This window comes from Triticum urartu, chromosome 7 (assembly GCF_003073215.2).
Source record: "Triticum urartu cultivar G1812 chromosome 7, Tu2.1, whole genome shotgun sequence".
Taxonomy (NCBI): Eukaryota; Viridiplantae; Streptophyta; class Magnoliopsida; order Poales; family Poaceae; genus Triticum; species Triticum urartu.
Genome location: NC_053028.1, coordinates 386840368 through 386862556, shown reverse-complemented (window position 1 = coordinate 386862556; position 22189 = coordinate 386840368).

Genomic DNA, 22189 nt, shown 5'->3' with positions numbered 1-22189 from the left:
TGATTGTCTTCCTTATGAGTGGCAGTCGGCGACGAGCGATGGTCTTGTCCTACCAATCTATCCCCCTAGGAGCATGCGTGTAGTACTTCGTTTCGATAACTAATAGATTTTTGCAATAAGTACGTGAGTTCTTTATGACTAATGTTGAGTCCATGGATTATACACACTCTCACCCTTCCACCATTGCTAGCTTCTCTAGTACCGCGCAACTTTCGCCGCTACCATAAACCCACCATTTACATTCCTCAAAACAGCCACCATACCTACCTATTATGGTATTTCCGTAGCCATTCCGAGATATATTGCCATGCAACTTTCCACCATTCCGTTTATTATGACACGCTCCATCATTGTCATAATGCTTTGCATGATCATGTAGTTGACATCGTATTTGTGGCAAAGCCACCGTTCATAATTCTTTCATACATGTCACTCATGAGTCATTGCACATCTTGGTACACCGCCGGAGGCATTCATATAGAGTCATATTTGTTCCAAGTATCGAGTTATAATTCTTGAGTTGTAAGTAAATAAAAGTGTGATGGTCATCATTATTAGAGCATTGTCCCATGTGAGGAAAGGATGATGGAGACTATGATTCCCCCACAAGTCGGGATGAGACTCCGGACGAAAAATAAAAAAAAGAGAAAAAAGAGGCCATAAAAAAGGGGGCAATTGCATTTTTACCCCTAGTTGGTTCCTACCCACAGGTTTTGCCCTTACTTTTCGAGCTTGCTCAGTTTTGCCCTTATTTTTTCCATCGAGGTCCCTCAAATGCCCTTTGACCGTTTTACCAAAACTTTGAAAATTCACAATTAATTCATATGAACTCAGAAAAATGCAAATAAGATATCAAAATGTTCAGATAAACATTACCTTCATGTGCATATCATTTGCATTCAGGACAAAAGCACCCTTTAAACTACCTGAGGTAATTAATGTTATTAACATTATTAAAAATAAAAAGGTATAAAAATATATTTTTCATGAATAAAAATTACATGCAAATGTAGGTGATGTTTTCTGAACATCCTGATATCTTAAATTTATATTTTTCTGAGTTTGTATCAACTTGTTATGAAGTTTCCAATACGAGCTCAGAAAAATGCAAATAAGATATCTGGATGTTCAGAAAACATCACCTACATTTGCATGTAATTTTTATTCATGAAAAATATATTTTTTATACCTTTTTATTTTTAATAATGTTAATAACATTAATTACCTCAGGTAGTTTAAAGGGTGCTTTTGTCCTGAATGCAAATGATATGCACATAAAGGTAATGTTTATCTGAACATTTTGATATCTTATGTGCATTTTTCTAAGTTCGTATGAATTAGTTATGAATTTTGAAAGTTTTGGTCAAACGGTCAAAGGGCATTCGAAGGACCACGATGAAAAAAGTAAGGGCAAAAATGAGCAAGCTCGAGAAGTAAGGGCAAAACCTATGGGTAGGAACCAACTAGGGGTTAAAATGCAATTGTCCCTAAAATAATAGAAGGCCCAAAAAATGAGAGAAAAAGAGAGAAGGGGCAATGCTACTATCCTTTTACCACACTTGTGCTTCAAAGTAGCACCATGATCTTCATGACAGAGAGTCTCCTATGTTGTTACTTTCATATACTAGTGGGAATCTTTCATTATGGAACTTGGCTTGTATATTCCAATGATGGGCTTCCTCAAAATGCCCTAGGTCTTCGTGAGCAAGCGAGTTGGGTGCACACCCACTTATTTTCTTTTTGAGATTTCATACACTTATAGCTCTAGTGCATCCATTGCATGGAAATCCCTACTCACATTGATATCTATTGATGGGCATCTGCATAGCCCGTTGATACGCCTAGTTGATGTGAAACTGTCTTCTCCTTTTTGTCTTCTCCACAACCACCATTCCATTCCACCTATAGTGCTATGTCCATGGCTCACACTCATGTATTGCGTGAAGATCGAAAAAGTTTGAGAACATCAAAAGTATGAAAAAATTGCTTGGCTTGTCATGGGGGTTGTGCATGATTTAAATATTTTGTGTGATGAAGATAGAGCATAGCCAGACTATATGATTTTGTAGGGATAGCTTTCTTTGGCCATGTTATTTTGAGAAGACATAATTGCTTGGTTAGTATGCCTGAAGTATTATTGTTTTTATGTCAATATTAAACTTTTGTCTTGAATCTTTCGGATCTGAATATTCATGCCACAATAAAGGAAATTACATTGAAAATTATGTTAGGTAGCATTCCACATCAAAATTCTGTTTTTATCATTTACCTACTCGAGGACGAGCAAGAATTAAGCTTGGGGATGCTTGATACATCGCCAACGTATCTATAATTTTTTATTGTTCCATGCTATTATATTATCCTTCTAGCATGTGTTATATGCATTTATATGCTATTTTATATGATTTTTGGGACTAACCTATTAACCTAGAGCCCAGTGCCAGTTTATGTTTTTTCCTTGTTTTTGAATATCGCAGAAAAGGAAAATCAAACAGAGTCCAATCGACCTGAAATTTCATGGAGATTATATTTGGACCAGGAGATGCCCACGGAGTACCGGAGATGGGCCAGAAGAGTTCTGAGGCACCCACGAGGGTGGGGACGCGCCCTACCCCCTGGGCGCGCCCCCCTACCTCGTGGCCGCCTCGGGGACCCCCTGACTTGTTCCCAACTCCAACACCTCTTATATATACCCAAACGTCCAGAAAGAAACCTAGATCGGGAGTTCCGCCGCCGCAAGCCTCTGTAGCCACCGAAAACCAATCTAGACCCGTTCCGGCAGCCTGCTCGAGGGGGCCCGGCGCTCTCCATGACGAGGAGGGAGTAGTTCACCCTCGAGGATGAGGGTATGTACCAGTAGCTATGTGTTTGATCTCTCTCTCTCTCTCTCGTGTTCTTGATTCGGCACAATCTTGATGTATCACGAGCTTTGCTATTATAGTTGGATCTTATGATGTTTCTCCCCCTCTACTCTCTTGTGATGAATTGAGTTTTCCCTTTGAAGTTATCTTATCGGATTGAGTCTTTAAGGATTTGAGAACACTTGATGTATGTCTTGCATGTGCTTATCTGTGGTGACAATGGGATATCACGTGATCCACTTGATGTATGTTTTGGTGATCAACTTGCGAGTTCCGTGACCTCGTGAACTTATGCATAGGGGTTAGCACACGTTTTCATCTTGACTCTCCGGTAGAAAGTTTGGGGAACTCTTTGAAGTTCTTTGTGTTGGTTGAATAGATGAATCTGAGATTATGTGTTGCATATCATATAATCATACCCACGGATACTTGAGGTGACATTGGAGTATATAGGTGACATTAGGGTTTTGGTTGATTTGCGTCTTAAGGTGTTATTCTAGTACGAACTCTAGGATAGATTGAACGGAAAGAATAGCTTCGTGTTATTTTACTACAGACTCTTGAATAGACGATCAGAAAGGATAACTTTGAGGTGGTTTCGTACCCTACAATAATCTCTTCGTTTGTTCTCCGCTATTAGTGACTTTGGAGTGACTCTTTGTTGCATGTTGAGGGGTAGTTATATGATCCAATTATTTTATTATTGTTGAGAGAACTTGCCTAGTGAAACTATGAACCCTAGGCCTTGTTTCCTAGTATTGCAATACCGTTTACGCTCACTTTTATCATTAGCTACCTTGCTGTTTTTATATTTTCAGATTACAAAAACCTATATCCACCATCCATATTGCACTTGTATCATCATCTCTTCGCCGAACTAGTGCACCTATACAATTTACCATTGTATTGGGTGTGTTGGGTACACAAGGGACTCTTTGTTATTTGGCTGCAGGGTTGTTTGAGAGAGACCATCTTCATCCTACGCCTCCCACGGATTGATAAACCTTAGGTCATCCACTTGAGGGAAATTTGCTATTGTCCTACAAACCTCTGCACTTGGAGGCCCAACAACGTCTACAAGAAGAAGGTTGTGTAGTAGACATCAAGCTCATTTCTGGTGCCGTTGCCAGGGAGGTTAGCGCTTGGAGGTATATCTTTAGATATTGCAATCAAATCTTTTAGTTTCTTGTTTTATCACTAGTTTAGTTTATAAAAGAAGACTACAAAAAATGGAATTAAGGTCGCCTCATATGCTTCATCTTTTTAATGTCTTTCGTGAAAATAAGGATTTCGATAATTGTGCCAAAGTGTTAGAAGAAGAATGTATTAAAATATTCGGCACTAAATCTTTGGATGATGAGCATTATTGCAAAGTTGTTAGTAGACATCAACCGGCTCCAGGATCACATAAAGCAGTTTTAACATAGTTTCTTTTAATGGAGCATGGTATAGTTGGTACTCCTGGATCTCCAAGTTTCTTTGGTATTCCACCCTAAAAAGTATATTTAGCAAGAATGGTGGAAATCTCAGCTTTCGATATCTTTATTTTATTAGTAACAATTTCTTTCATGTATTTAGCATAAGGCGGCATTTTAAGCATATCAGTCAAACACATATGCAAAAAGATAGGTCTAATTATTTCAGCAAAGCACTCAAAATCCTCATCATCCTTTTTCTTGGATGGCTTAGGAGGAAAGGGCATGGGTTTATGAACCCATGGTTCTCTGACTTAACCATGTTTCCTAGCAACAAAATATTTCTTATCATAACATTGATTATTTGATTGTGGGTTATCAAGATAAACAGCAGGTTCAATCTCTACATCATTATCATTACTAGGTTGAGTATCAACATGAACATCAGGATACAAAGGTTCCTGGGTCATCTTGCCACCTTAGTCATAACCCTAACAACATTATCATTATTCTTACTATTCAACTCATTAAGCAAATCATCTTGTGCCTTAAGTACTTGTTCCACTTGAGTTGTAACCATGGAAGCATGTTTACTGATAAGCTTAAGATCATTAACAGTTCTACTTATATAATCACCCAAGTGGTCAAGCATGTAAGCATTACTTTTCAATTGTCTGCTAACATAAGCACTGAAGTTCTCTTGTTTAACAATCAAATTATCAAACTCATCCAAGCATTGACTAGCAGACTTATTATAAGGAATACACCTTCATCAAATCTTCGGAGAGAGTTTGCCTCTACTACCTATGTCAGGTTATCAAGACCATGTATTTCTTCAATAAGTGGTAAATTTTTAACATATTCAACTTTAATAGCTTTTTCTTTCATAGATTTCTTTGCCTCTTGCATAGCTTCAAGACTGAGATAGAATACCCCTTTTCTTCGGAGTTGGCTTTGGAGTTGGCTTAGGAAGTGTCGAATCATTTTCATTACTCAATATATTATTCAATAGCAATTCATCTTGCTCAACAGTTCTTTCCCTAAAAACACAACTAGCACAACTATCGAGGTGGTCCCTGGAAGCATCAGTTATTCCATTATAGAAGATATCAAGTATTTCATTTTTCTTGAGAGGATGATCAGGCAAAGCATTAAGTAATCGGAGAAGCCTCCCCCAAGCTTGTGGGAGACTCTCTTCTTCAATTTGCACAAAATTATATATTTCCCTTAAGGCAGCTTGTTTCTTATGAGCGGGGAAATATTTAGCAGAGAAGTAATAAATCATATCCTGGGGACAATGCACACAACCAGGATCAAGAGAATTAAACCATATTTTAGCATCACTCTTTAATGAGAACGGAAATAACTTAATGATAAAATAATAGTGAGTTTTCTCATCATTAGTGAACAGGGTGGCTATATCATTTAATTTAGTAAGATGTGCCACAACAGTTTCAAATTCATGACCATGAAAAGGATCAGATTCAACCAAAGTAATTAACTCAGGATCGGCAGAGAATTCATAATCCTTACTAGTAACAAAGATAGGCGAAGTAGCAAAAGCGGGATCATATTTCATTCTAGCATTTGAGGATTTTTCTTTCAGTTTAGCTAATAGTTTCTTAAGATCCTCTCTATCATTGCAAGCAAAGAAGTCTCTAGCGGTTTCTTCAACCATAACATAACCCTCAGGTACAACAGGCAATTCATAGCTAGGGGGAGAATCATAATCATCATTTTCAATAATATCATCAGTTTCAGTAATTTCATTCTCTCTAACCCTAGGAAGCTGTTCATCAAGAAATTCACCTAGTGGCACAGTATTATCAAGCAGAGAAGTGGTTTCATCATAAGCATCATGCATAGTAGAAGTGGCATCATCAATAACATGCGACATATCGGAATAAATAGCAGGAGTAGGTGTCGCAAGTTTACTCAAAACAGAAGGAGAATCAAGTGCAGAGCTAGATGGCAGTTCCTTACCTCCCCTCGTAGTTGAGGGAAAAATCTTAGTTCTTCGATCTTTAAAATTCCTCATAGTGATCAACAGATATAAATTCCATGTGACTCATAGAATAGAGCTATGCTCCCCCGCAACGGCGCTAGAAAAAGGTCTTGATAACCCACAAGTATAGGGGATCGCAACAGTTTTCGAGGGTAGAGTATTCAACCCAAATTTACTGATTCGACACAAGGGGAGCCAAAGAATATTCTCAAGTATTAGCAGCTGAGTTGTCGATTCAACCACACAATATCTACAGCAAAGTATTTAGTCGCAAAGTAGTATGGAAGTAATGGTAACGGTGGCAAAAGTAACAGTAGCAGTTTTGTAGCAATCATAACAGTGGCAACAAAAAAGTAATGAAGCAAAGATCAATATGTGAAAATCCCGTAGGCAATGGATCCATGATGGATAATTATGGCGGATGGCATTCATCATGCAACGGTTATAACATAGGGTGACACAGAACTAGCTCTAGTTCATCAATACAATGTAGGCATGTATTCTGAATATAGTCATACGTGGTTATGGAAAAGAACTTGCATGACATGTTTTGTCCTACCCTCCCGTGGCAACGGGGTCCTATTGGAAACTAAGGGATATTAAGGTCTCCTTCTAATAGAGTACCAGACCAAAGCATTAGCACTTAGTGAATACATGAACTCCTCAAACTACGGTCATCACCGGGAGTGGTCCTGACTATTGTCACTCCGGGGTTGCCGGATCATAACACGTAGTAGGTGACTATAACTTACAATATCGGATCAAGAACACAAATATATGCATGAAAACATAATAGGTTCAGATCTGAAATCATGGCACTCAGGCCTTAGTGACAAGCATTAGGCATAGCAAAGTCATAGAAACATCAATCTTAGAACATAGTGGATACTAGGGATCAAACCCTAACAAAACTAACTCAATTACATGGTAAATCTCATCCAACCCATCACGGTCCAGCAAGCCTACGATGGAATTACTCACGCGCGGCGGTGAGCATCATGAAATTGGTGATGGAGGATGGTTGATGATGACGATGGCAATGGATTCCCCTCTCCGGAGCCCCGAACGGACTCTAGATCTTCCCTCCCAAGGAAGAATAGGGCTTGGCGGCGGCTTTGTATCGTAAAACATGATGAGTCATTCTCTCTGATTTTTTTCTCCCCGAAAGAGAATATATGGAGTTGGAGTTGAGGTCGGTGGAGGTCCAGGGGGCCCACAAGATCGGAGGGCGCGCCCCCACCCTTGTGGGTAGGGTGTGGGACCCCTGATTCTCATTCTTTCGCCAATATTTTTTATTAATTAAAAAACATGGCTCCGTGAAGTTTCAGGTCATTCTGAGAACTTTTTATTCTACACAGAAATAACACCATGGCAATTCTGCTGAAAACATCGCCAGTCCGGGTTAGTTCCATTCAAATCATGCAAGTTAGACTCCAAAACAAGGGCAAAAGACTTTGGAAAAGAAGATACGACAGAGACGTATCAGCCACCAGGCCCTCCCCCACCCCATCTTCCACGCACCGCCGTCGCTAGCCCCTTGCCAGCGTGCCGCAGGCCCTTCGCGTCCCATCTCCGGCGACGAGCCGCCCCTGCTGGACCCCGAGCGCAGCCGCCCCTCTCACTATGCCGAGTTCGTCAATCTGTCAGTTAGCAGGTGGGGACTGTAGGTCAGGACCCCATCTTCCACCTCGCCTACTCTCTACTACAAGAGCAGCACAGGGAGGAGCCATGCACTTTTTTCTATAGAATTTTGTATAATCTAGTTTGTATTTGGTCTACTTGTGTAATTCCATCAGTTCATGACAATTATGTACTAATGCTAGAAATGTGGGTCATTTGTGAATCATGCTTGTTTCAGCGGGGAATAGATCCACGGCCAACGGACAAGTTGTAAGCACATAGCAGTTTTAAAAAGAATTTGATGTGCAATAGTGTACATGATTCGCCCCCCCCCCCTGCGGTTTGGATTGTGGTGATTGTTCAGTTCCACAACATGCTCACGTAGCAGGTTGTTATGCTTGTGAAGGTTCAACATTTTTTCAGATTTCTCTTTGGTGTCCGAGGACTAAAAGAATGCATTCTTTTTAGATTTTTCCTGTATTTGTTTGTAGAGAAAAGGAGAAAACTAGACTAATGTTCAAGTTTATTGAGCTTCTGACTTTAGATTCTGAACATCTTCTATTACTTGCTACATAAAGGGGGAAACTGATTCTGAACATCTTGCAAGGCTCCCTGTTGGATGTCGGCACCGGAGGGTAACGGACACCGTCATCTCCCCTCGCCCATAGACTTCTCCTCTCCTGCAATGCAAGGTTGGTTTTCCTCTTAAACATTCACACGGAAGGAATAGAGCTACTCTATACACATTGTTCGCCGGCGTCAGAACATGTTATACTAAGTAGTAAGTTCAGGAACTATGTTCCAAATTGAAGCTTAGACAAGGAGACAGGGATATATAGACAGAGTGTTTTCAGTATATGTAAACTACAACATATTATATTGAATACCACTGATAGTTCTTCTGTATCAAAATGTACATTTTTTGTCTTTCAGTGATGAGTCATGTTGTACTGTTCCGTCTAGCTACATATGATGTTACTTGTTGGAGAAGTAGAATTACTTAATTTCATGGTAATCTGCTATACTGATATGTCTCCATCATATCTACTTTTCCAAACACTTTTTGACCTTGTTTTGGACTCTAACTTGCATGATTTGAATGGAACCAACCCAGACTGACGCTGTTTTCAGCAGAATTGCCATGGTGTTATTTTTGTGCAGAAATAAAAGTTCTCGGAATGACCTGAAACTTCACGGAGAATATTTTTGGAATATATAAAAATATTTGCGAAAGAATCAACACCAGGGACCCACACCTCGTGGGCCCCTTGAGGCTCCATCGACCTCAACTCCAACTCTATATATTCACGTTCAGGGAGAAAAAAATAAGGGAGAAGGATTCATCGCGTTTTACGATACGGAGCCGCCGCCAAGCCCTAATCTCTCTCGGGAGGGCTGATCTGGAGTCCGTTCGGGGCTCCGGAGAGGGGAATCAGTCGCCATCGTCATCATCAACCTTCCTCCATCACCAATTTCATGATTCTCACTGCCGTGCGTTAGTAATTCCATCGTAGGCTTGCTGGACGGTGATGGGTTGGATGAAATTTATCATGTAATCAAGTTAGTTTTGTTAGGGTTTGATCCCTAGTATCCATTATGTTGTGAGATTGATGTTGCTATGACTTTGCTATGCTTAATACTTGTCACTAGGGCCCGAGTGCCATGATTTCAGATCTGAACCTATTATGTTTTCATGAATATATGTGAGTTCTTCATCCTATTTTGCAAGTCAATAGTCACCTACTATGTGTTATGATCCGGTAACCCCGAAGTGACAATAATCAGGACCATTCCAATTGATGACTATAGTTTCAGGAGTTCATGTATTCACTAAGTGTTAATGCTTTGTTCCGATACTCTATTAAAAGGAGGCCTTAATATACCTTAGTTTCCAATAGGACCCCGCTTCCACGGGAGGGTTGGACAACAGATGTCATGCAAGTTCTTTTCCATAAGCACGTATGACTATATTCGGAATACATGCCTACATTACATTGATGAACTGGAGCTAGTTCTGTTTCACCCTATGTTATAATTGTTGCATGAGGAATCGCATCCGGCATAATTATCCATCACTGAGCCAATGCCTACGAGCTTTTCACATATTGATCTTTGCTTAGTTACTTTTCCGTTGCCACTGTTACAATCACTACAAAACCAATACTATTACTTTTGCCACCGTTACCGTTACTTCCATACTACTTTGCTACTAAATACTTTGCTACACATATTAAGTCTTTCAGGTGCGGTTGACTTGATAACTCAACTATTAATACTTGAGAATATTCTTTGGCTCCCCTTGTGTCGAATCAATAAATTTGGGTTGAATACTCTACCCTCAAAAACTGTTGCGATCCCCCATACTTTTAGGTTATCAAGACTATTTTCTGCCGCTACTGCCGAGGAGCATAGCTCTATTCTTTGAGTCACTTGGGATTTATATCTATTGATCACTATGAAGAACTTGAAAGATGAAAGAAGCAAGATTTATCCCTCAACTACGAGGGGAGGTAAGGAACTGCCATCTAGCTTTGCACTTGATTCACCTTCTGTTTAGAGTAAACTTGCAACACCTACTCCTACTATTCATTATGATATATCGCATGTTATTGATGATATGCCACTTCTGCTATGCATGATGCTTATGATGAAACTACTTCTATGCTTGATAATACTGTGCCACTAGGTGAATTTCTTGATGAACAACTTGCTAGGGTTAGACAGAATGAAATTATTGAAACTGACAATATTGATGAAAGTGATGATGAAGATTCTCACCCTAGATATGAATTGCCTATTGTGCCTGAGGGTTATGTTATGGATGAAGAAACTGCTAGAAACTTTTTAGCTTGGAATGATAGATATGATCTTAAGAAAGTGTTAGGTAAGTTGAAAGAAAGGTCTTTGAATGCTAGAATGAAATACGACCCTGCTTTTGCTACTTCACCTATCTGTATTTCTAATAAGGATTATGATTTCTCTATCGATCCTGAGTTAATTACTTTGGTTGAATGTGATCCTTTTTATGGCTATGAATTTGAAACTATTGTGGCACATCTTACTAAATTAAATGATATAGCCACCCTGTTCACTAATGATGAGAAAACTCGCTATTATTTTATCCTTAAGTTATTTCCGTTCTCATTAAAGAGTGATGCTAAAATATGATTTAATTCTCTTGATCCTGGTTGTGTCCGTAGTCCCCAGGATATGATTTATTACTTCTCTGCTAAATATTTCCCTGCTCATAAGAAACAAGCTGCCTTAAGGGAAATATATAATTTTTTGCAAATTGAAGAAGAGAGTCTCCCACAAGCTTGGGGGAGGCTTCTCCGATTACTTAATGCTTTGCCTGATCATCCTCTCAAGAAAAATGAAATACTTGATATCTTCTATAATGGAATAACCGATGCTTCCAGAGACCACCTGGATAGTTGTGATGGCTGTGTTTTCAAGGAAAGAACTGTTGATCAAGCTGAATTGCTATTGAATAATATGTTGAGTAATGAAAATGATTGGACACTTCCTGAACCAACTCCTAAGCCAACTCCGAAGAAAAGGGTTATTCTATTTCTCAGTCCTGAAGATATGCAAGAGGCCAAGAAATCTATGATAGAAAAAGGTATTAAGGCTGAAGATGTTAAGAATTTACCACCTATTGAAGAAATACATGGTCTTGACAACCCGACACAGGTAGTAAAGGGAAATTCTCTCTATAGATTTGATAAGGGTGAAATCCCATCTACTAAGTTTGCTAGCCAATGCTTGGATGAGTTTGATAATTTTATGGTTAAGCAAGAAAACTTCAATGCTTATGTTGGTAGACAATTGAAACGCAATGCTTATATGATTGAACACTTGAGTGATTATATGTCTAGAGTTAAAGGTGAACTTAAACTTATTAGTAAACATGCTTCTATGGTTACCACTCAAGTAGAGCAAGTACTTAAAGCTCAGAATGATTTGCTCAATGAATTAAATAACAAGAAAAAGGATAATGTTGTTAGAGTTGTGACTGGAGGGGGTAAAATGACTCAGGAACCTTTGTATCCTGAGGGCTACCCTAAGAGAATTGAGCAAGATTCTTAGAGAACTAATGTTGATGCACCTAGTTCTTCTAAGAAGAAGAAAAAGAAAAATAATAGGACTTTGCATGCTTCTAGTGAACCTGTTGTTGACACACGTGAGAATCCTAATGGTATTTCTATTTCTGATGCTGAAACACAATCTGGTAATGAACATGAACCTAGTGATAATATTAATGATGATGTTCATGTTGATGCTCAACCTAGCAATAACAATGATGTAGAGATTGAACATGTTGTTGATCTTGATAACCCACAATCAAAGAATCAACGTTATGATAAAGAGAGACTTTGTTTCTAGGAAGCATGGTAAAGAAAGAGAGCCATGGGTTCAGAAACCCATGCCTTTCCCTCCTAAACAATCCAATAAAAAGGATGATGAGGATTTTGAGCGCTTTGCTGAAATGATTAGACCTATCTTTCTGCGTATGCATTTGACTGATATGCTTAAAATGAATCCTTATGCTAAGTACATGAAAGATATTGTTACAAATAAAAGAAAGATACCGGAAGCTGAAATTTCCACCATGCTTGCAAATTATACTTTTAAAGGTGGAATACCAAAGAAACTAGGAGATCTTGGAGTACCAACTATACCATGCTCCATTAAACGAAACTACGTTAAAACTGCTTTATGTGACCTTGGAGCCGGTGTTAGTGTTATGCCTCTCTCTTTATATCGTAGACTTGACTTGAATAAGTTGACACCTACTGAAATATCTTTGCAAATGGATGATAAATCAACTGCTATACCTGTCGGTATTTATGAGGATGTGCCTGTTGTGGTTGCAAACGTTACTATTTTAATGGACTTTGTTATTCTTGATATTCCCGAGGATGATAATTATCCATCACTGATCCAACGCCTTAGTTTCCAATAGGACCCCGCTGCCACGGGAGGGTAGGACAAAAGATGTCATGCAAGTTATTTTCCATAACCATGTATGACTATATTCGGAATACATGCCTACATTACATTGATGAACTGGAGCTAGTTCTGTGTCACCCTATGTTATAACTGTTGCATGAGGAATCACATCTGACATAATTATCCATCACTGATCCAATGCCTACGAGCTTTTCACATATTGATCTTTGCTTAGTTACTTTTTTGTTGCCACTATTACAATCACTACAAAACCAATAATGTTACTTTTGCCACCGTTACCGTTACTTCCATATTACTTTGCTGTAGATATTAAGTCTTTCAGGTGCAGTTGAATTGACAACTCAACTGTTAATACTTGAGAATATTCTTTGGCTCCCCTTGTGTCGAATTAATAAATTTGGGTTGAATACTCTACCCTCGAAAACTGTTGCGATCCCCTATACTTGTGGGTTATCATATACCAACGAATCATCTTAGTTAAATAATTCTTCCTTTGTTTTATAGCTGTGAGGGACTATTACTTTCATCTGAATTGGCTGATTGCATTGTTAAACTCTGGGATGTTGCGTCCATCACAAAGGCCCTGAAGATGGATGACACATAAGTTGGTTGGCTTGCTTGTAAAAGGCTCCTCTAGTCACTGAAAGTTTTATGTCTTATGCTGCCAACACTGAAGCGATATTTTGTAGTATCTACACATACTGCTAACTGCATTTCCATTAACTCATAGTCTTGTATCATTCCTAACATAACAATTTGGTTTAAGTGGGTTTGAACTGCAGGGACATGTGGAGCGAGCACTTTGGCAACGGAAAAATGAAAACAAAACGCAGGTGTTCGTCGCATGTGTCCGTTCGATGAGGGCTTCGGTGACGGTCCGCTGCTGGTGGCCGCCTCACCGTGGTTAAGTTTGGGCTGGTCGCATGTATCGCTTGCTGTTTTGGTCGGTCTCTAGGTACATAGTGTTGTTCCTATTCTTGCATGTAGTGTTGCTCCGTTAAATCACTTGTTCATCTTGTTTGTTCCAACCACGCTGGATGCCTAGTACTAGTAGCTTGCACTAGCATACATGAGCATCTCAAGCCGTTGTTAATAGATGTGAGTAGTATTGATTGTTTTGATTGAGTTGGCGTCTTAGATTATACTAGAGCATGTGTTTTCACAGAGAGTTTAGGTTCGGATTGCCAAAAGTTCGAAGATAGTGAGATGGATGGGAAACTACCAGACAGAGATGATATTGGACAAAGCAAAATTAGTAAAAGAAAGAAAACGCTAGAAGTTCAACTAGGGTAACTTAAAAAGTTCATGAAAAGGAAATATAGATGTTCAGAGAAGAGGGTCGGAAAATATTTGGGAAAAGACACACACCAAAAAAACATGGGAAAGGTCTGTTCAAACTACTTGCCATAAGTAGTTAAGAGTTTATTTGGAGTGGTTAGCAATTTAGTAACTAGAAAAAGGATACATCGGTTCAATTATACTTGCCAGAAGTAGTTAAGAGTTTATTTGTTGTGGTTAAAACAATCAAGCTAATTTTCTGTAGTTCTCGGGTTAGAAAAAGGTCTCATTTCAGTTTGCTGTAGTTAAGAGTTTATTTGCTGAAGTCCATCCAGAATCTTGGAATCCGATGTGGTCTCTGGCAAGGTATGCACAGAATGATATCTACCTTGATGAGTGTAATGTGTTTTCTCACTTCCAGGCCTGGGGATGTTTTTTCATTTGACATATTTCAAATATTTTGTGGGTAAGTAAACCAATCATGTTTTTGTAGTTCAGAGGGAAATCATAATAAGTTCGAAGGAAATAAATATAGAAGTTCATATTTTGAAACAAATGAAGTATTTCAAAGTACATAACTTTTTTATGTTTCGTTACGAATTTGTAATGTTACTGTACATGAACTTGTGAATGCTAATTGGTGGTTGTTGTGTGTGTGCAGGGTACGTCCAACGACAACGAGCAGGAGACAAGTGTATTGATGAGCAGCGGGATGGTGGCATGGAGCAGTTGAGTAGGTGTGCGTGATGAGCAGCTATCAAACTAATTCTAACACTGCAATATTAGTCCCACACAGCCTCTCAACACCCACTACTTGAACCTTCGTGCCCCAAGCCGTTCATTGCCTCCACACGAGGTCGTTCGACGATGCGGCACTCAAGCCGTTCACCCTTACCACCACAAGCCGTTAACCTCCGCCACACGAGGCCGTGCGACGACGTAGCGGTCAGACCGTTCACCTCTTCCACAGGAGGCCGATGCAATGCTAAGAATGTTTTGTTCTTTTTATGTACATGTTTTGTGTGCTTTTTAGTACACCTACTTAACGATTCTATGTCCAATTTCCCATGTTTAAGTGTTCTTCCTATAGCACAACAGGTGTTGTATGTTATGCCTTAATAAGCATTTGAGAAAACCTTGTATGGATCAAAACTAGCATATGTTCTGTTCTATTCTTGTAAATGAAGCTCCACTTCTGTTTTGTTTGAAATACTTAGCATAAAAATTAGTATATGTTCTATTGTAAAAACATATATAAAATTTCTTGATGCATGCTAGCAAAAATATGAAAATACACTCAGTTCAGTTCCTATATTTTATTTTAGTTCGATTTAGAAGTATTTGCAACTATTCAGACTTGAGTTTACAACAGAAAAACATTTGACAGTAAGGGGAAAATACTTGTTAGATTCATTTAAAAAGTGTCGTATAGTTCAACTTTTATATATAATAAATTCATAATGAAATGCGGGAACAACTCAATATGGGTGTGTGTTAAAAACATAACAGTACAAAGAAATTTGGTATGTACTCGTCGAAAAAAAATCGCATTAGTTCGAGAGGCACAGAAAAGAAAATTTGGTGCCAATAAATTTTGAGGAAAAAAACAACTTTAAAAGGAAACATGAGAAGCTCACAAATTAAAAAATGTTATAAGTTCACCAGGAAGTTCTACTTCCAACATAAGTTCAGGAAAAAGCACACAAGTTGTAATTAAAAATGTGCTAAAAATCATTCCCATGTGAAAGTTCACACTGTTTTTAGGAGTGACACGGTTGCTGAAAATTAGAACCTAAAAATATCCATTGCTGAGGACAAAACTTTGGTAAGTTCAAGGACAGAAAAAATGGAAGTTCAAAATCGACAAAATAGTTGTGAGGAAAACAAAGTAAAGTCCGGTCTATGAAAAGCATGCGCAATACAAACTTATACAAAGATCAGTTCGAGTACTCTATTTTCGGGACGGAAAAAAACAACATGACTGGTCTCACCTTATTCAACATTTACTCTGTAAAAAGTACCTCAGTACAAACACACACATAGATCAGTACAAGTACTCCATTTTTTGAACGGAATGCCTTCTGCAAACAACATGCTTTCTAAAGTTGCTTCGGTGTTACCGAGTTTGTCATATCGGTAGCTCTGAAATGCCTTCTGCGGAAAACTAAAATTAAGTTTTTGAGTCATTCCTCTTGCCAAAATAGCTGTACTTTGTGATGCTCATCTGCTCTATCTCTACACATCTGTTCACAGGATCATTTTCAGCCATGTTAGACCAGAGTGACAGTCGGAATAGGTCAGAGGAGCACAAGAATCTCGTTGAGGCCACTAGTCCCTTAAATAGCACTTCTAATGATGGAAGCAGAAGCACTCCAAGTAACCTGTCTAAGGATGCAACTAGGCAGAGGAGGAAAAGGAACTCGGAATCTGAAGATGAAGATTTTGTGGTTGATAAGGAGGTCACTTCCAAGAAGAATGTGATCAAAAAGGAACAAGTTGCTGTTGCTGGCATTTAGCCAGTGATGCACAAGACGGCCCCTGCCAAGAGAGTGCCTATGTCCCAAAGTCAGGGCGTCAACTCTTGAATCTTTGAAGTCTACAGAAGAAGAGGCTGCTGGAGGCAAGAAGAGAAAGGAAAGGGTCAATAGGACCATGGCCAGAGTTATTGGAAAGCCTTCCATGATGGAAGAATTTGATGAGGAAGAGGATGAAGAAGATGCTACACCAGATCCTAAATCTCGGAAATTAATGGGAGATGCTATCAAGTCTGGGTCTGCACCATCTAAGCCCAAGACTGCTCCCAAGACACAAGCTCAAGCTCCAAAGCCAACAACACCTAAGAGATCAACAAGGAATATCTCAGCTGTAGAGATGAACAAGGCCCAGTGCCTGAGGTTCAAGAAGAGGAAGAGCCCCAAGTGCTCAGGAAGCTCAATCCTAAGATACCAGATCATGATGACAACCATCCCATTGCTGAAAACATGAAAATGAGCAAATATGCAGGTCTTACACTATGGAGGCAGACATACCCATATTCTACAAGGAGGAGGACTGCTGTGGACTAAGGTTTCACACCAAGGAGCAACAGGACTTCTATGAGATAGTCCTTTTGGACAGGAAGTCCATGGTGAGTCATATGAGATGGGTCGACTGGACTTTCATTGATGATAATGAATACTACTTTCCTGGAGTTCATGAGAGCTTCGTAATGAATGGAGCGGGCACATTTGTGGGTCAGAAATTGACCAAATGGAATGATGAGATGGTGATGCAATTCCATTCCACTACCCATTTCTACCCAGATGGCAAGATAGTGATAGAGGCTAAGGTGTCCCGTCTTTCGATGAGATGGTGGCTATCGTTTTGGAGGAAGTCGACTTTGACGATCCGACTACGAACATGCGAGGACATCGCGCCTTAGCAATCGCTAAACCAACTTGTTGTAGGGTGGAACCCTATGGAGAGATATTTCACGAATTGGAGGGGGAATCCCCAAGAACAAGATGAACACAAGGAGGGAAAACAAGAGGAACACTCAAGAACAAGTCCAATCACACATCCACTAGACCAACAAACACACAAGATCCACAAGGTACATGAACAATCAAAGGGAAACAAGATACAAGGTAGAGTTCATCCCAAATCCTATGAAGGAGATGAGGGCTTGATGATCTAGGTAGATCCTTCCAATGGAGCTCTTGTACTCCAATGGAGCCTTCTCTCTCAAGAGGAATCCCACAAGGGGAGGTACATGAGATAAGGTCAATGATTTGTGTCTCCTCTTAGCTTCCCTCTAAATGGAGGAGATGAAGGAGTATATATAGGTCCAAGGGATGAAGGGGTAAGTAGGGACGAGATGGGGATACAAGGGCCAAGCCCAATCAGCCACGCACAAGGGGGCCCGTGTGCACAGGGTAAGTGGAGCCCGTGCGCACGGGGTATCCAGAGACCTGACGCATGAGCTCGTGCGCACGGGGTCCGTGAGGCCCGTGGGCACGGGGGTCCCGTGGACACGGTACACGCCCATGCGCATGGGGTTGCCTGGGAGCTGCAGCCTTCTCTTGGAGCTTCCTTCTCCGCTTCCAGGCTTCCCTCTTGGATGGTGTAGATGTTCTCCTCTTCTTGGACTCATCCTCGATGAATGTGTAGCTCCGCTCACACCTATGTATGCACACGAGAGAGGGGTCAAGTAGTATACCATCCTCGAGATGTACAAGTGGACACGTCTAAAGGAGATGATTCACCTTTGTATATATGAAGTAGATGTGGCACGTGTCACTTGCCAAATGGACTCTTGACATGGTGATGTCCGTAGGATGCTCCGCATCACAACTTAGAGAGGTTATTAACCACGCCGGAGCACGATCAACCTCACCACGAAGGTCTGTTTCCTGCAGGCAAACGAAGAACAAGCAAGAAACTAAGATTGCAATCTGGATATTGCGAATATATGATGAAAGCTTTATTGATCAAGGTGGGGTTCTGTGACGCCTTTGTCTGGTCGTTGAACACAAACGAAGTACGCGAAGTTGCAGCTATGGTGAACTTTAATCTAAACAAAACCCAAAGTCTAAATGACGCCCTAAGGGATGTATATATGGAGGAAGAGGGGGGGATTTCGTGGCTCTTGGAGGAGGGGTCCAAAACCAACCCTAACTCTTGTTTCCCCACACATACGGACTCTAAAAATAGCCTATTCTTAAGTATTTCGAAAATACATGGGCCTGGCCCAATAATAAGGTGACGCAGCACCTAGAATAGCCTCTGGACGAAATTTATAAAGTGACATCTTGTATATTTCGTTCAAGGCTTCATGCACTCCTTATGGTGGCTTCAAAGTCCTGAAATCATCACTTGTAACTCTGTTCTTGATTCCCTTGCGCATGCCATCATCTCCATGCTTGGTCTTGCTCCAGTGTTCATCCCTCTAATCCATGCCAGGCCCTTCATTTGTAAGCAAAACAAATGTATCCAACTTAGGCAACATCATATTCTCATGAACATTAGAATCATTACCAAGAAACAAAAGTACCTGATAATTTAATTGGCATGCGCGAGCTCTAGTAATTGGTCCAGTATGTATAGAAGCAGGGGTTGTGGGTGTAACAATAGTATTGATGTCCTCATCATCCTCCCCTTCTTGAAATGAAGTCGTCCTCGACGGAAGCTCATCCTCCTCACCCAAATAAGGCTTCAAATCTGCAATGTTAAAAGTGGGACTAACCCCAAAATCTGCAGGCAGCTCAAGTTTATATGCATTATCATTTATTTTCTCTAACACCTTAAAAGGACCATCAGCACGTGGCATTAGCTTTGATTTGCGCAAATTAGGAAATCTATCCGTACGCAAATGTAACCAAACAAGATCTCCAGGTGAAAACACCACATGTTTTCTACCCTTATCTCGAGCAAGTTTATATTTAGCATTCATACGCTCAATGTTTTCATTAGTTAACTCATGCATTTTTAAAATCAATTCAGCATGTTCTTTAACATCAAAATTAACCTTCTCCAAAGATGGAAGAGGCAACTAATCAATAGGTGCACGAGGTAGGAAACCATACACAATTTCAAAAGGGCACATCTTAGTAGTAGAATGCATTGAACAATTATAAGCAAATTCAATATGAGGCAAGCATTCTTCCCACATTTTCTTATTATTCTTCAAAACAGCCCTAAGCATAGTAGACAATGTTCTATTGACTACTTCAGTTTGTCCATCAGTTTGGGGGTGACAAGTAGTACTAAAAAGCAGTTTAGTCCCCAACTTAGCCCATAAACATCTCCAAAAGTGGCTAAGAAATTTAGTATCATGATCTGAAACAATAGTATTTGGCACACCATGCAAGCAAATAATTTCACGAAAGAACAAATCAGCAACATTAACAACATCGTCACTTTTATGACATGGTATAAAGTGTGCCATTTTCGAGAACCTATCCACGACAACAAATATGCTATCCCTCCCCTTCTTTGTTCGAGGTAAACCTAAAACCAAGTCCATAGATATATCCTCCCAAGGAACACTAGGTATAGGCAAAGGCATATATAAACCAAGAGGATTGAGTCGTGACTTAGCTTTTTGACATGTAGTGCAGCGAGCAACAAAACGCTCAACATCCCGTCTCATCTTTGGCCAAAAGAAATGTGTAGAAAGTATATCCTCCGTCTTCTTGAAGCCAAAGTGTCCCATTAATCCTCCTCCATGCACCTCCTGCAACAACAAAAGACGAACGGAACTAGCTGGAATGCATAGCTTGTTAGCACGAAACACAAATCCATCGTTAAGAACGAACTTGTTCCAAGTTCTCCCTTCCTTACAATTCTGCAATACATCTTTAAATTCAGCATCATGCACATATTGATCTTTGATGGTCTCCAAACCAAATATTTTAAAGTCAAGTTGTGAAAGCATAGTATAACGACAAGACAATGCATCAGCAATAACATTTTCTGTACCCTTCTTGTGTTTAATGACATAAGGGAAAGTCTCAATGAATTCAACCCATTTAGCATGTCTACGATTCAGTTTTTCTTGACTTTTAATGTGTTTCAAAGATTCATGATCAGAATGTATAACAAATTCCTTGGGCCATAAATAATGTTGCCATGTTTCTAAGGTCCGAACAAGAGCATATAATTCTTTATCATAAGTAGAATAGTTCAGACTAGGCCCACTCAATTTTTTAGAAAAATATGCAACAGGTTTGCCATCTTGTAATAACACACCTCCTAATCCAATTCCACTAGCATCACATTCAAGCTCAAAGGTCTTATTAAAATCAGGGAGTTGGAGTAAAGGAGCATGTGTCAACTTATCTTTCAATATTGTGAAGGCTTCTTCCTGTGTGGTACCCCAAAAAAAGGCACATACTTCTTTGTAAGCTCGTTGAGAGGTGCAACAATGGTGCTGAAATCTCTCACAAAATGCCTATAGAAACCAGCGAGGCCAAGGAAACTCCTCACTTGTGTGAATGTTTTGGGCTGCGGCCAACTCTCAATATCTTCAATCTTAGCTTTATCAACTTCAATTCCCTGTGGAGTAACAACATAGCCAAGAAAAGATACTCGGTCGGTGCAAAAGGTGCACTTTCCAAGGTTACCAAACAAACGTGCATCATGTAGAGCAATAAAAACAGCACATAAATGTTCCAAATGTTCCTCCAAAGATTTGCTATAAATCAATATGTCATCAAAGTAAACTACCACAAAACGTCTAATGAAAGCACGTAAAACTTCGTTCATTAATCTCATGAAAGTACTAGGTGCATTAGTTAACCCAAAAGGCATGACTAACCACTCATATAATCCAAACTTAGTTTTAAATGTTGTTTTCCATTCATCTCCCAATTTCATATGAATTTGATGGTATCCACTATGCAAATCAACTTTGGAGAATATTGTAGAGCCACTCAATTCATCAAGCATATCATCTAGCCTAGGAATAGGATGACGATAATGAATAGTAATATTATTAATACCTCTACAATCAACGCACATACGCGACGTACCATCCTTTTTCGGCACTAAAATGATAGGAACAACACAAGGACTAAGGATTCGCGTATATAACCTTTGTCGAGCAGCTCTTTTACTTGACACATAATATCCTTCGTCTCCTCTGGATTGGTACGGTATGGTGCACGGTTGGGTCATGATGCACCGAGAATTAAGTCAATTTGATGCTCAATCCCTCGAATAGGTGGTAATCCCTGTGGCACGTCTTGTGGAAAGACGTCAGCGAACTCCTGCAAAATGTTAGTGACAGCAGGAGGCAAAGAGGAAGGCACGTCCTCGAATGAAAATAATGCCTCTTTGCACACAAAAGCATAGCAAACAGATTTACTAAAATCTAGATCATCAATATCAGATTTGGTGGCAAGTAAACATGCACTTTTCAATTTAATTTCAGAAGCAACACTAGATGGTTTATTATTAGGCTTCATTTGTTGCTCAAATTCTTTTGCCACAATCTGATTTTCACTCTTATTTTTCTCCTATTTTTTTTATTAGCTCTATTAATATCATCTTTCAAA